The sequence below is a fragment of the Lagopus muta genome, chromosome 6 (assembly GCF_023343835.1).
Source record: "Lagopus muta isolate bLagMut1 chromosome 6, bLagMut1 primary, whole genome shotgun sequence".
Lineage (NCBI taxonomy): Eukaryota > Metazoa > Chordata > Aves > Galliformes > Phasianidae > Lagopus > Lagopus muta.
In genome coordinates, this window is record NC_064438.1 from 28,630,293 (window position 1) to 28,644,561 (window position 14,269).

At 44.7% G+C, this 14,269-nt stretch overlaps 2 protein-coding genes across 8 annotated transcripts in view; one reads left to right on the forward strand and one right to left on the reverse strand.

Moving 5' to 3' along the window:
* The window catches only part of TMEM229B (transmembrane protein 229B), a 48,406-nt gene extending 41,686 nt beyond the window's left edge, over positions 1–6,720 (reverse strand). The window contains exon 1 of the mRNA XM_048948498.1: positions 6,705–6,720. The gene's annotated coding sequence lies outside the window, so the exon portion shown is untranslated. The remainder of the gene's footprint in view (positions 1–6,704) is intronic.
* A 4,077-nt stretch (positions 6,721–10,797) lies between these two features.
* The window catches only part of PLEKHH1 (pleckstrin homology, MyTH4 and FERM domain containing H1), a 56,493-nt gene continuing 53,021 nt past the window's right edge, over positions 10,798–14,269 (forward strand). For 4 of the 7 annotated variants that reach the window (XM_048948106.1, XM_048948105.1, XM_048948104.1 and 1 more), the window contains exon 1: positions 13,838–14,036. The gene's annotated coding sequence lies outside the window, so the exon portion shown is untranslated. The other 3 variants (XM_048948109.1, XM_048948111.1, XM_048948108.1) reach the window with 3 other exon arrangements.

Below are 14,269 nucleotides of genomic sequence, written 5' to 3' on the forward strand. Positions count from 1 at the left end.
ACCTCAGAAAAGCAAGCACAAAAATAGATTAAGTGAAGTAAAACTTGAGCAAAGATATCTATGTATTTTTTTTGTCTCCCCAGCTGTGAAAGTCACTTGCCTACAAGAATATTATAATTTGCTGCCCTCCAACTCCTGTAACTCCCTGTATACTCAGTCATGAGAGGTGGATGCTTCTGGCTGGATTCACTCCAATCCTAAGTGGATGGAACAAGCTCCCCTTTCTCCACTGATGATAGGTAGTGCCAGATGAGAAGTTCAGACAAGTTTCTCGACTACAGGAAATCTAATCCCACACTGATGGTCAAACTGGATAACTTCTGTCCCATAACACCCTGCCTAAATGCATGAGATATCCTAAACAGGTTAAATGAAGATTAGAAAGAAGCCCAATTAGGCATAAGTAAATAGCACTTGTTCCATAATTTGACCTCTTTCACTCCTATACCACCCAAGGCCATCAGAACTTTTTGCATAATTGACTTTGTAAACAAACTAATTTGCCTCCTTTATATCCTTCCAAAGGAAAATTACAATAGGAGGCAAATTTGAGAAGAAGAGTACCAGTACTGAACAGTGCTTCAGCAAAACAAACAAATAAATAAATCATAATTGCTTCTCAAATCAAAAACATTTGAAGTTTTGTTTTAGCAGTGGGCATGCTATTAGAGAGAAATATTCAACTATAGTTCAGCACAGCCAAAGATGATATCAGCATATAAGATACTTCTGGAGTCTGCTGTATTTTCAGCAGGCTTTTTTTTCCTTAAGGGATGCCTATAGAGATACAAGCAGATAAGGATGCTCTATTCATCAGTCTCTTAGGTACAAGCACAACCACAAATCATCTATTCTGACGAGAGTATGAATTACATAGGTCATTCCAGAAGTTATGCCTCCTATTCATTTCATGGAAACTATGATAGATACAAAGAACATATTAACAATATTTGATAGAGAAAGTTCTCAGCTGTAGAAGACTATTTTTCAGTATAGTCATCACAATTAGCTTGCATTTTCACAGATGATGAACAAGGGCCTGCATGTCGCACCCAAAATCTGCACCCACTGTTTCACTGCTATGATAGCTGCTATGCTAGCTATTATGTTAGCTGTAAACTGTTAGCTGCTATGATAGCATTGTCACTTGGAAAACATTGTCCACACAGTTCATCTTTCGTTAGCCTGAGCAGTTGGAAGTCAGAAGGCGCCAAATCTAAACTATAGACGAGTACAGTAGGACAATGCAAACAAGACTGGCAATGTTCTCCATGGCGCTCAAATTTGTATGGGGCCTGGCATTATTGGGTTGCAAGAGAAAAGTTGTCTTCCCCTCTAGCCTGACTCTGGAAGTTTGAGCCTTCAGCTTAGCCAGTGTCACAACACAGCAGTCAGAGTTGATGGTTTGTCTGATTTCCAGGAAATCCAGTAGAATCACCCCTTTACTATTTCAAAAGGCAGTGCTCATCACTTTACTCACTAAAGGGCTGTGTCTTGAACTTTTTCCTAGAAGGGGGTTTCAGATGTCATCATCCCATAAGCTGTTGTTTTGGCTCCAGCTTGTAGTAGTGACACCACTTACAATCACCAGTAACAACATGATCCAGGAGCCTGTCACCTCCAGACTCAGATCAGTAGGTCCCAACAAACTTGCATAGGGTGCTCTTTCCATCCCTCTGTAAGCCTACACGGGACCAAGCTGACACAAACTGCAATGTTTCAACATTATCAGCATCATTTCCAACGTGCTGAAGATGATATTCAGCTCCATACGCAGTTTGCTGGTAGTAATCCACTAACTCACATGGGTAAGCTGACCACAACATTCTTTATTTTTTGGTGTGACAGCTGCATGTGCCCATCCAGAAGGTAATCTGTTTTTCACTCCAATGTCACAACTACTGGAGAGCACCACCCATTATCCCACTGCTCAAACCCACTGCTTGGATTACATAAGCACTCACTTAGCATCAGTGAGTAAAATTTTTCCCATAAGGAGAAACTCAATGAAACACCTTAGCTTTATACACACTTCCATATCAGATGCAAGTTTGTCTGACTGCCCTTTTGTTGCCATTTGTCACACAGCAACAAAACATAAAGGAATATTAGTGGTAAGGTTTGATCTTGGAATGCAATGGAAAGCATAGCAATGACAACAGGGTAGCAAAGTCCCAGGCTGCAGGGAGTGAGAGTTTACTCAAATACAATAGCCATGGGCACAAAAATAAAGCAAAGGAGCTTCTTACCTGCAAATGACATCAGATAGACAAGAAACTCCAGTAAGGCACCTTAGCCTCCATTGCCAACCCTTAAATGAGGTCTGGGAAGGGGAGGATCCTGGCTCTACCCCTTCTGGTCACTCAGACACATTGCATGCAGGTGAGCTCCCCTGGGTTGGCCTTCTCACCAGATGCTCAGTCAGTTTCATGCTGTAACTTAGCATTTCTGCTACAAACCTCTTCTGCTATACCATCAACATCTGCCTCTGATGTCTTGGGACAACGTAACAAAATACACAGCATTACTTCCAGAGCTATCCTTGTATATATCTTCTCCAAATGAACTATTTGTCCAGCATGATCCCAGATTTGAATTGCCACTACTAGCTATATTGCGCTGAGTATAAAACATTTATATGCTCATAATTCTGTGTGAACATTTAGCTATTAATTATCTGCAAACATCCCTGTGGCATAAATAAAACACAATGAAATTAGGAATTCACAAGCCCTGCTTCCATAATTAGATTATGCTGTCCCTCACTTCCCCCCCAAGAAGACATCCCAGAATGTTATACTTGCAGAAATAAATGTAGAAACATCTAAAAACAATGTAGAAAACTGCTAATGAAAGGATGCAGATAGATGAGTTGATATCCCATCTGCTTACACCAGTCCTGTAACATCAACTGGCAGTTCCTTAGTGTAGGTATTGCTGGGATGTTGCTAGGGCAAGAGTAGGGTCTTTTTGTTGTTATTAATTAAAATTAACACTGCGATACCTAAATACTTTCTTTCCAAAAGAGCAAAAATTAGTGCTGTTATGTTTCCTGAGGCTGGTGCACAGTTGTATGAAAATTAGGGCAACTGAATCTGCCCAGAGGACTTGTGCACAGGGAAACAAGGTATCTTTCGGAAGCAATCCGTTCAGCAACCCTACATTTCACTATTTGCGTCTATCTCCTCCCACCTGCTGGATGACAGAGGGAAAGAGAATAATCTGCAAAAAGCTCTTCTCACAGCCTCAGAACAGACGTTTGCCCATGCTGATTTCTGGGTATCCAAAAGCAGTAATGACAAAAAAGTACAAATTATTAGGCAGAGTAATAAATGGAAACTGTCACTCACTGAGGCTAATACAGGCTTCTCTGTGACACTGGATAATTTCTAGCAGCCTTATCTGCAACTTCCACCAGCTGGCCTTTCCTCAGAGCCCAGACCTGACTACACACACAGTCTCTTAGCTCTGTCATTTGAGTAAAATATAGTGGCTCTACACAGCTGTCTGTCATCCACACAGAGCAAGAGGTCAAAGGTTCCACTGGTGCATGATTCCTGTCTGCAGTTTTCATGCCATTGAGTGTAAAAGACAAAACATGCTGAAACTATCCCAACAAAATGCAGTCACTGCCTCCAAATCTTTATGGGCAGAAAGATCTAAAAAATAAAGATTTGCTGGATATTATATTTTGAGACTAAGATCATGCCAATTTTCAATGACTTGAATATCCATTCAAACCTGCAACCTTAAATATATCTACGCAAAGATTTTTGAGCTGGTTTTTTTTGTTGTTTGGGTTTTTTGTTTGTTTGTTTGTTTTTTGTTTTTTTGCTTTTCCATGTTTCTCTATACTTACCTAGAGTGACAGGAATGTGTCATATGATAGTGGAGTTTTTCCTTTAAAATAGGCATCAAAATCATTTCAAGGAGTATTTTTATTTACTTTGTAAGATAAAAAGCCTTATTTTAAGGAATGCAATATGTTGCTTGTACAGCTTCACAATACACAGAAAATGACAGAAATCTGTATAATCAGCAAATACAAAAATTCAAAGCAAATAGACCTATTTGAGGCCATCACGGGATCTTCATAATTATGAATAATGTTGTCTAGGGGAATAGATTTTGGGGATGGAATTTAGGTCAAAGTTTCAAGGATATCGAGTGAAATATATTGCAAAGAGTTTTCTTGAAAGGATGAAAAGAAAACTAGCCCTGCCTCATCACTCTCTGTATCTTCAGACAGCTGCAAATAAGAGACTTCCATGGAAAGCAGACGCCTTCCTGTAATATGAGGATACATATACAGATACTAGCATAACATCGAATACAAAACAGTACATGTGCATGATCATCATTAAATATTGGCATTTATGGTGGGCAGATCCTCATATGCCATCTTGTTTCTTTTTTATTCTAGGGAGATACGTAGCTCTTCAGATTTTCTAGAAGTGATTCTCCATGTGGCCAGGCCATAAGAGAAGAAAAGGCAGGCAGAAAAAGATGAAGCTCAAGCCATTAAACGGTCACACTGCCATGCCAATTGTTTTAATGGTTCAGTATAAGATCTCTCTTTTTTCTCTTCAACATTTGTGTGTTTGCTTATATTTTCATGAACACGTCTTGCCAACAGACCAAATAAGCAGTTCCACAACTGCTGGTGGAAATTTTGCCATCTTGCATGGGGACATGAAACTGTGACTGTTTGAGATATAGGATTATATGTGCCAAGACCTTATTTCTTTTTGAAGAGTTGTCTTAAACAGAGGTACCTTTGGTACTGAAGTGTTTGGGAAGTGGTGGAAGGTTTGGTTCAAATGCAAAGGATGGCTTACTTGTACATTTGAGAATTGTTCCATTTCATAAATATTCACTGTCTCCTCAGAGAGTGAATCATACATGTGTTTTATTCTCTGGCTGAATATTCCAGAATTTCTCATTTGTGTTCTTATACTGAATTATGTTTGGTTAAAAGTATTTTATTTCTCGAATTTGATTTTTACTCACACAGAGTGGTTGAGGTTTAACGTAAGGACTACTTCAAACTTCAAAAAATTGTAGGAAGAGTCTTAAACTGCATCAGGCTTGAAACGAAATATTCTCCTCTCCTAAAGCCCCAGAATGGAAGCAGTTTGGCATTCTGAGCATGGTACAAAGTGGTATTGTTAAACAGAAGCTAATTAGGATGGGATTTCATGTTGCTAAGAGCTAAGCCTTTGGTATGCAAGAGAGCCAAACAGCAAGGGCAAAGTGTAACTACTTCAGGTTCAAGTTTGCTATTTAATTGAAAATGTTCATACTGGCCCAAAATTTAGCTGCAGTCAGGAAAATGTTTCCCTATCAATGACAACATGATGGACAGTCACAACTCCACTCAGTGAGTCTAAATCAGATGTGCTCAGAATATAAGCCAAGATATTATTTTTCCAAACTGCCAGCATCAAAAGCACCATCTATGACCAGTTTTATGATAACAGAATAAACAGCTACTGGAAAATCAGGACAGAGATTTTGGTCTCTGGGAGGAATGAATATGAGCTTGCAAGACGCGTATGGCTGCTGCTATCCAAAACCTGCTGCTTCCTCTGCAGAGGTTGAGAGATACGGCCCAGTCACAGATCCATGGGGGATTTTGCCTGGTCCTATGCAGGAAAATGAATGCTGACTCTTCTCTCATTTTTTGCCTGCACGCCTACCATTCAGAATATTTACTATGACAGTAGGTTTACCTTCCATATAGATCTAGTAAATCAAAGCTGGGATTGTAAAATGTGGGAACTGGTTTCATGCAAAGACTATGGAGATCTGGACAGAGTACTCTGCACTGCTGTATATCTGTAGAAGGAAGTTAAATCTAGAAATCACAAGAAAATCTCTCTCAGATCTAAAAGAAACTCTTTCTTGTGGGAATGGTGGCACAACTTTTATCACTAGAAAAATCACACTATAATTTTGCTCCAGCACAGTTTTGCTAAGGATCTTAAATTTTAGAAGTTTTTGTATAAGGCATTCAATTTCTGTGGTGTCTTCTCAAATAACCTTTGGGAAAACAACAAATGCTAAAAACTCTAATGCTATTTGTCCACATGAGAAAACAGTCCATGGCCGAGAGGAGACAAGAATCTTGTATGGAAACATCAGGCTTTCAATTCTGGCTCTCTTATCTGTAATTAGCAGGGGGTCTAAACTGACCGTTGCGAAGTTCAGGCTCGTGGAGAAATGCAAAACAAAGGAAGCACAGCTCAACACAGGTTCCGTGGCTTATAAAAGCACTGGGATCCAGTTAAACGTCGCACGCAGAAACCTTTCAATGCCGAATGAGGCTACCGCACAGCTCCGCGCCGCAATATCTGTTCAAACAGATCTAACAATGCCCTCAATCCCACCCCGGTTTCCCGCCGGGCGCCACCCTCCCGCAGCGCCGCCACTGGACAGCAGGTGGCGCCAGAGCACGCAGCCTGAGGACAGCGCGGCGCCAGCAGCCCGACCGTTCCCTACCGCCGCCGCCGGGGCCGCGCGGGCTGCGCGCGCCGGGGGGCGATGGTCCTCAGGCAGCAACGAGCGTCCGAAGGGAGCTGTGTGGTTTTTCCAGATTAGTGTATATGATACGCTTATTATCATAGCAAAGCGGACATTATGCAATTAAACAGATAGCGTGGTCTCTCTCTGCTCCAGAAAAAAATCCCCTGAATTTCACTCACCGACTGCCGTCTCCGTCATGGCAGCAGAGCGTGCACCTCCCTCCTGTGCTGCCTTTGGCTGGAGTTACCAGAGCGGCCAGACCTTGTGCTTGCCAGCTGACTGGGCACTGCAGACTGAGCTCTGTTCTCCTGCTGTGTGCAATTAACACTAATTAAACAAATAATTAAAAACTACCCCGTGATGTCCTTTGCAGAAGATCCCAGCTTTACTTTGTGTTGATCGTTTTAATTAGCTGTTGTTCTGTGTGCTGATCTGGGTTTCTGAGGGCGCAAGCATACTGTCATGCTGGGGCTGAGGTGAGGGAAGCACACTGACAGGGAGAGGCTGCACAGCGACCTGCTTTCCAGAGGCTCCTCTGCAGGCTGGCATGGCTCTGGACAAGGAAGCACAGCATGAGGTGAGCAGGAGTCATTGGTATGGCTGCAGCCAGGCAGTGAGATCTGAACGCTGTTGAAATCTACCTCCAAGATGACAGACTCGTCATATGAGGAGTTTGACCTCAGGCAAGTGGAATGGTCCAGTCCAGTCCCTGAGCATGCCAGTGGATGCTTATTGGTAGGAAATTTTCAAAACTGACCCTTTTTTTGTGGTCACCTTGTTGCAGGCACCCTGAGGCCTGTTTTCAGAGGTTCCCAGCACTTGTGGAACTGAGCCAAGAACATTTTCTCCAAAGGTTGTGGCACACAAAACTAGATTTACTTTTTAAGATACTTGTTAACTGCGTTTGAAAGTCATCTTGCCCTTTAACAATTTCACAACTACTACTCTGTCCTAGAATTTTTTGGAAATATTCAACTGTATCACAAAAATGGTGCAGATCAGAAAAGCCACTCCTCCACCATCTCCTCCATGTCATTTCTTCCTGGAGGCTGTGCTGTTTGGCAGTTGCTGTGTGCAAGAGAATGGTGGGTTATCAAGCAAGCACGCACCTACAGACTGCATGGGGAAGAGTGAGTTGTGTAACACTTGCTGCATTCGAAATGCAGAGAGGACATGGCAAGATCTTCAGGGCAGTGGGTGAAGCCCCGGTAAAATGATACTGTGCTGTAAGAATTATGTATCTGTATTTTGCACATGGTTAATTTCCCTCTATGACTAAGATGAAAGGTTTGAGATTCTGTACATGTACTTACAGACATGACAGAAGAGAGGGCAATGCGTGTGTTTTCTCTGCATGCAACACCTGCATCTGTGCTTGCATGCTGTGGCACGTGCTGGCACATCATGGGCTCTCCACCAGCACTTCCTATTAAACCTCTCCAGTCAAAGTACCATCAAATACTGCTTGCTCAAGGTGCCTGCTGACATTATTTGCTAACGCTGTAAATAAAACCCAGTCTGAAATATCTTTTGAACCTGCCTATGGCAGCTTGTAAGCGGGAGTTATTGCTTTGAGCTGCTGCTCGCCCTTTGGGAATAGTACAGCAATGATTTTCCTGCCAATTTGGTGGGGTAAGCCCCAGGATTGACCCTGAGGCGCTCAGTTAACCGCATAAAGGCAGAGTTGTCCCCACCTCTGCAGCCACAAGCACTATCACATCCTATTATTTGCCTTCCAAAAGAGATCAGTGCTTTTCTGCCGTTTTTGTGAATCACCATGGAAACTGTCAGGAACAGAGCCATGCCAGGGAGGCTCAGCAACTGCTGCTGTCAAAGCACTTTGTCTTGAGATCTTGCCTGCTGAGAGGTGAAGCATTTTCCAAGGCTGTTCACCTGTGGGTGACCCCTCCTAAGAGAAGCAGGCGGAGGGACCTCCACGGGGGCTCTTAGCATATCTGCCCTCTGCATAGGAGTGAAATATTTCCTCCCTTTACACAACTCCTTGACAAGTCTGAAAAATCGCAGAGCAGAGATCACAAACATCTGGGAAGAACTGTGTGCCTGGCTCCAGTGTGAGACCAGGAAAGGAGCCAAAAGCCTTTCCAGAAATGTAGCCTCCCTCCTGCACTTGCTGTAGAACAGCCTGCCCACTGGTTCAGCAGCAGAGGCTCTTTCAAGTAGGAGTCCTACGGTGGGAAACCACATTCCTCTCCACACCCCATCCTGACATCTGGTAGCTGTAGGCCTGACTTCAATGCAAAACTGGGAAAACAGCCAAACCCTTCCCACAGACTAGCTCCATCTCTTACTAGTCTTCTTTGCCCCACTCTCAGCAAGTAAACCAGTTTTGGGCAGGCGGGGATCCTCTGTCATGCTCTGTGCAGCATCTCCTGCTTTGGCCACAGAGCTGCCCCAATGCCTGTGCCAGAGTTCTCAGATCTGCACCCAAAAGGAAAGTGAGCTGGGACCTACATTCCTCCTAACAGAAAGTATTGATTTAACAATACTGAAATGGAATTTCCATCCAGTGCTGCCACACAGATGTGGCAAGGACAAGGATTCTACCTGGCCTAGCTAACTCTCCCATCCAATTGCAATTCTTCTCACAGCACCAATGGGGTTCAGACATCAATTCACTCCTCATGATCCTGTCTGAATGTGTTGAGAAGCTGTTTGCCATGTTGAAATGGATGATGAGCTGTGATCAACCATAGTACTAGTGGAGTTCTTTGCAATACAGTGGAGCTCTGCTGTCCAGTGACCTGCAGCACACACTATGGCCTCTTCAGTACTCAGCCCTAGTGAATATGTCCTACAGAGATCTGATATTTAAGAATTGGGCTGAGAACACTAGTTTGACCACAAAGCCATCTCTGCTGCTGCTTGTCAGAGGGTAGCAGTATTTTATTTCTAATACTTGTCCCAAGTGCAAACTTGTACTCTTTTTCCCAACTTGTACTTTTTTTCCCAACAAGGTTTGAGTTTTTCTCTAGTGTAGCTTTTTGCACTGTGCTTCCAGAGCCAGTCTGGCATTTCACAGGAAACCTGGAGAAGCAAAATAGTCATTAAATAGTCATTAACTGCTGCCTACTTTGCCTATGCTACACTCCTAGGTTGTCAGACCTGCTGCTGCTTCTGGAAGTAGAGGGCAAGGAATACATACTCCCTTTTGCAGCGGCAGAACTGTGACCATCTTCACATCACTGGGGCTGCAGGAGTAGCAGGTCCAACTTTTCTGATTCTCCCTAGCATCTCATTCCATCTCCATTCCCCCTTCTTTCCATGCCTCCTTCTCATTGGCAGGAGCATTCAGGACTCCCATCCTCGGGGCTGCAGCGTAGAGTTTTGTTAAGTGCTGTTGAGCAAGCTCTGATTAGTTGCAGCATCTGGGCTTGATACAGTTTTCTTGTGAGATACATAATCTATGGTATCACTAGCACAGTATTTAATTCTATAGCATGTGGACTCTGAAAAAGATTCAAAGAGCACTGTTGTTTGTGAGAACCTAATGAGCTGTTTAATCTATGATCTAGGTAAAACTATGAGGATATAGGCAAAAGAAAACAGTTTTTATGAAGATTTTAAGTTTGTGTTTTATAGAAGAGAAAGTTAAGGGTTTGTTGTTTGGATTTTTGCTTATTTGGGATTGTTGTTTGATTGCTCTGTCACAGTCTATACGTGATAGTTGATGTCTTCTTAATCTAACAGAAAAAGATCTAATGAAATCTGATTCTTGGAGGCTGAAATAGGAGAAATACAGAGATGAAACAAGGCATAACCTATTAATGCTGGTAGTAATAATGCAGTTACCCCTGGACTGACTCCCTGAGGATAATGGGAATTCTCATTTGTTTTGCTCTCTGCCAGTCAAGACTGTGCATACAGAACATACACTCTTGCTCAAGCAGGAGCTCTAGTGTGACTAGAACACACAAGGACCTTTATGTCCCGTGTGTCATGTGTGATGAAATGACCATAATACAATCAAACCCAGCTGATATAGTACCTACTGGAGGGCAATGTCTTCCTGGCATTCCCACTGGGTCCTCCCACAAGCAACTGGTTTATGCAGTGCAGTGATCCACAGCTGACTGTCTCATTTTCTGCTGCATGAACTTGTGTTTGCTCATTAGAAGATAAGCAAGGCGGGAGTTTGCAAGTCTGTGTTGCATCTGTCAGCACACTGCAAGCCCACAAGAAACAGAGCATGAGAAGAGCACAAAGGCCATTTTAAACTTCTTTAAGCCCCTAAATCACAACTTGGTTGGAATTTAGAAAGCTACAGTCTGAAGCCTAAGTTCTTGTTGGAGAGAGACAAGTACCTTGAATAGATGTTTCACGGCAGTGTCTTGTTACTGAACAAGTCTTTTCCCACATAGGACTGAGCCCTCAGTGGGGCTATCACACACAGACTAGGTCTGATTGGAGTTCCTGCCCTTTTGGTAAGTTTTCAGCAGTGCCATGTCTGGAACGTTATTCTCTCTCCCATCTGCAGGATTGCAACAACTTTGCTTACTAGGGTTTTTCTGCTCTCATCTACTGACACCTTGTTCTCTTGTATCTTCTTGCCCTTCTATTTAGGTATCTCAGATAAGGTGCTCTTAACAAAGCAGTCTGTGCTTGTGTTGTGATAACAATAGCCTAACAGTGCCAAGCTAGTTCTCTTGGAACTGCTGGAGAGTTTGTTTTGTCAATAAGATACTTGCTGTTTATAGTAAATTTTGGGGTTTTTGCTGAATGATTTGTCTGCAAATTATGAAGAACTGACATAAAATGCTGGAGCAGACATATTAAAGATAACTGCCAAGGGAAGTCCCTTGGGAACTGTGCCATACTACTGGCTGTTCTTAAGATGTCCTCCCTCTGAAGTTAAAACAATTTTTCTATCTGCTTTGTATCATAGAAAGCACTTAATTTTTTTAAAAATAATTATTGTGTAAAATTATTTAATTGAAGGGTCAGCAGATATAAAGAGGTACAGCTTTATAGAATATCTGCATTAAAGAAATGGAAGCACGTGGTTCTGTGAGCGCTGATGCGGGTCTGGGCCTCCAAGGGTTAAAGTAAGGTGTGTGCAGGCAGTTCCTGGGGAGGTACTTTGTATAAAGTTCACTGGCTGAGGAATGTCCTGGCAGTCAAGCTTCAATGCCTGGGAAAAACACAAGGCCAGATGTTTTAGCTAGTGATACAGTCATGTTGGCTTTGCTGGTGCAAGGGAGAGAATTTGACCAGTAATTTTAAAGGAAGAATAAGAATACTTCATAAAATTCAGAGTAAGGAACATTGCGGTTGCATGCTGTGGCCAAAAGAAATCAGAAACTGTATAGAAAGGATGAAGGGAGTAACTCCTCTTCCCATTTAGTCTTTGGCCAGTCTCAGTTCAGAAGAAAACTTTGTGAAGCATGAAGCTACCTTTTGCCCTGCTGAAACACCTGTAGGGAGCCTCAAGAGACATTGATTCTGGTTATTTATTACAACTCTTCATTCACTGGGAGTACCAATCAATACAGGCATGCATGAAACATACACATTGCAGGCAATTGGAGTCCTTGGTGCTGCAAATTGCTGGAGAAATCTACTGTCACAGCAGCCATCTCATCTTCTAGTCCTGCTTGTCCCTGCTGGCCAAATGGAAGAACTCCTTGCCAGATGCCTGTTTCTTTTCAGCCTTATCCTTGTCATCTCTTGGCTCACTGGCCATCTCTGTGTAGTTCTATCCTGCTCTCTGCCTGAACCAACTCAGAAATGCATGCTTTGTCTAATAGCTAGAAAGGAACAGGCAGCTGCATTCAGCCAAAACCCTGAGAAACTGGAAATGGATGAGAAATCAAAGCAAGACAATCTTGAGAGAACTGCAAGGCCCACAGAGTCTTTGGAAATCTGACTGTCTATTTGAATAATGAGGCATAGATTTCAGAGTCTGCCTTCAGTCACTTCAGTGTCCAAATCTAGACCTAATGGTTTTAGTTATATTTTGAATCTTTGATTACATAGTCACATAAGTGATTTCACCAGTCTTCTGCTGAGACACCAGAGAAAACATACTACCAGTTGTTTACAACAAATCATATAGAATCATAGAATCACAGGATGCCCTGGGTTGAAAAGGACAATGACAGTCATCTAATCTCAACCTCCCTGCAGGGTGCAGGGTAACCAACCACCAGACCAGGCTGCCCAGATCCACATCCAGCTTGGCTTTGAATGCCTTCAGGGATGGGGCATCCACAACCTCCTTGGGCAACCTGTTCCAGTGTGTCACCAACCTGTGTGTGAAAAACTTCTTCCTAATATCTAACCTAAACACTTTAATAAGCAGCGGATCTTGGACCAGGTGATACCTGTAAGCCAGGTAGCTGCATTCAAGAATTTGTTCAGCTATGCCAGTTTGGGGAGGGGAGGCAATGGGCAGTGTATAGCAGAGAGCAGCAACGGGCAGCAACTGGCACTCCCCAGCAGTTTGCCAGCTTGACATAACAGGTATATGTATTCACATATGTCAATATGTATCCACATAAGCGCATGCTATGGGCAAAGCAGCTTGCTAAGTGATGTCCCTAACCTTGAAGAGAATACTCTGTGCACTGCCAGCTCCCAATAGAAATGTTTGTAGTTGCAGGCCAGTGTGTTTTTGCCATCGTATGTGAAGTGGCCCAAGTACATGGGAATGATAGCATCCACTGGCCAGGAGAGCTTTTAGGACACTTACTCGGTTTTCATCTCTCCCAGTATGAACCCATGCCCTGGGGATGCCTGCAGCTCATGGAGGGGCTCCAGTGGGTGACTCGGCCACGCAGCAGAGGAGGACAGTTAGGCGCTGCGGAGGCCTCGGTGCCAGCACCCTTCTTGGTCACTGCTGCGTGAGGAGCTTAGAGCAGCAGCGGGAGACGGGGCTCGCCTCGCCCACAGAACACTGCTGCGCCTCGGGGCTGCGGACGGTTTGGGAGCACTGGCTTTGAAAGCAGAGAGATGACTACAAGGGGAATTCCAGGTGCCGAAAAGGACGCTCGCAGCCGCCAGGAGTTCTGCCCTGGGTGGGTTCCAGCCACTTTTGCCGTTGTCCTACGGCACATCAAGATGGCCGTCCAGCCTGGGCAGCCCCGAGCGGATGGCCGCGGGGAGCCCGGCCCGGGATGCCCCGCCGGTACCGGCACGCTCTCAGCACGTTCTATCTCAGAGGCAGCTCCCGAGGGTAGCGGGAAGGGCGGTCGGTCCCCTCAGGAGCAGAGCGCGGCTGCGGCTCCTCTCCCCGGGTCCGCCCCGTCCCCCGAGGCAGGCTGCCCGTCCCACCTGCCCCACCGCCAAACCCGAGAAGGGGTTAAAGCCCGTGGCGGGTGATGTCAGTTCCTGCGCTCCTCTGGAGGGCTGGCTCTGATATTTGAGCCGGTCTCTCCCGCTCGAAGGAGAACGGCGAAGTGCCGAATGGGACAGAAGTCCCGCCGGACACCTGCCTGCACCCGACGGCGGCCCCGACGCTGCCCTGCGCTCGAGCGAGCCCCGCGCCGGGCAAGGTGAGCTCTGGAAGGAGCAGCCTGGGCTCCGTCGCTGCCGAAGGGCAGCCCTCGGGTGGGGAGAGGGCGGTGGAGGTCCAACGGGTCGGTCCGTGCGGAGCTGGCGGAGCTGCCCACTTGCAGTTGAGCGGAGCGGGGCTGCGGTCAGGAACAGCGGCTCTGGAGGGAGATGCAGCCCGAGATCAGCTATACCTGCGTCCTGCCGTCTGCTCGGGCTTTATGGTAAGCCCCGG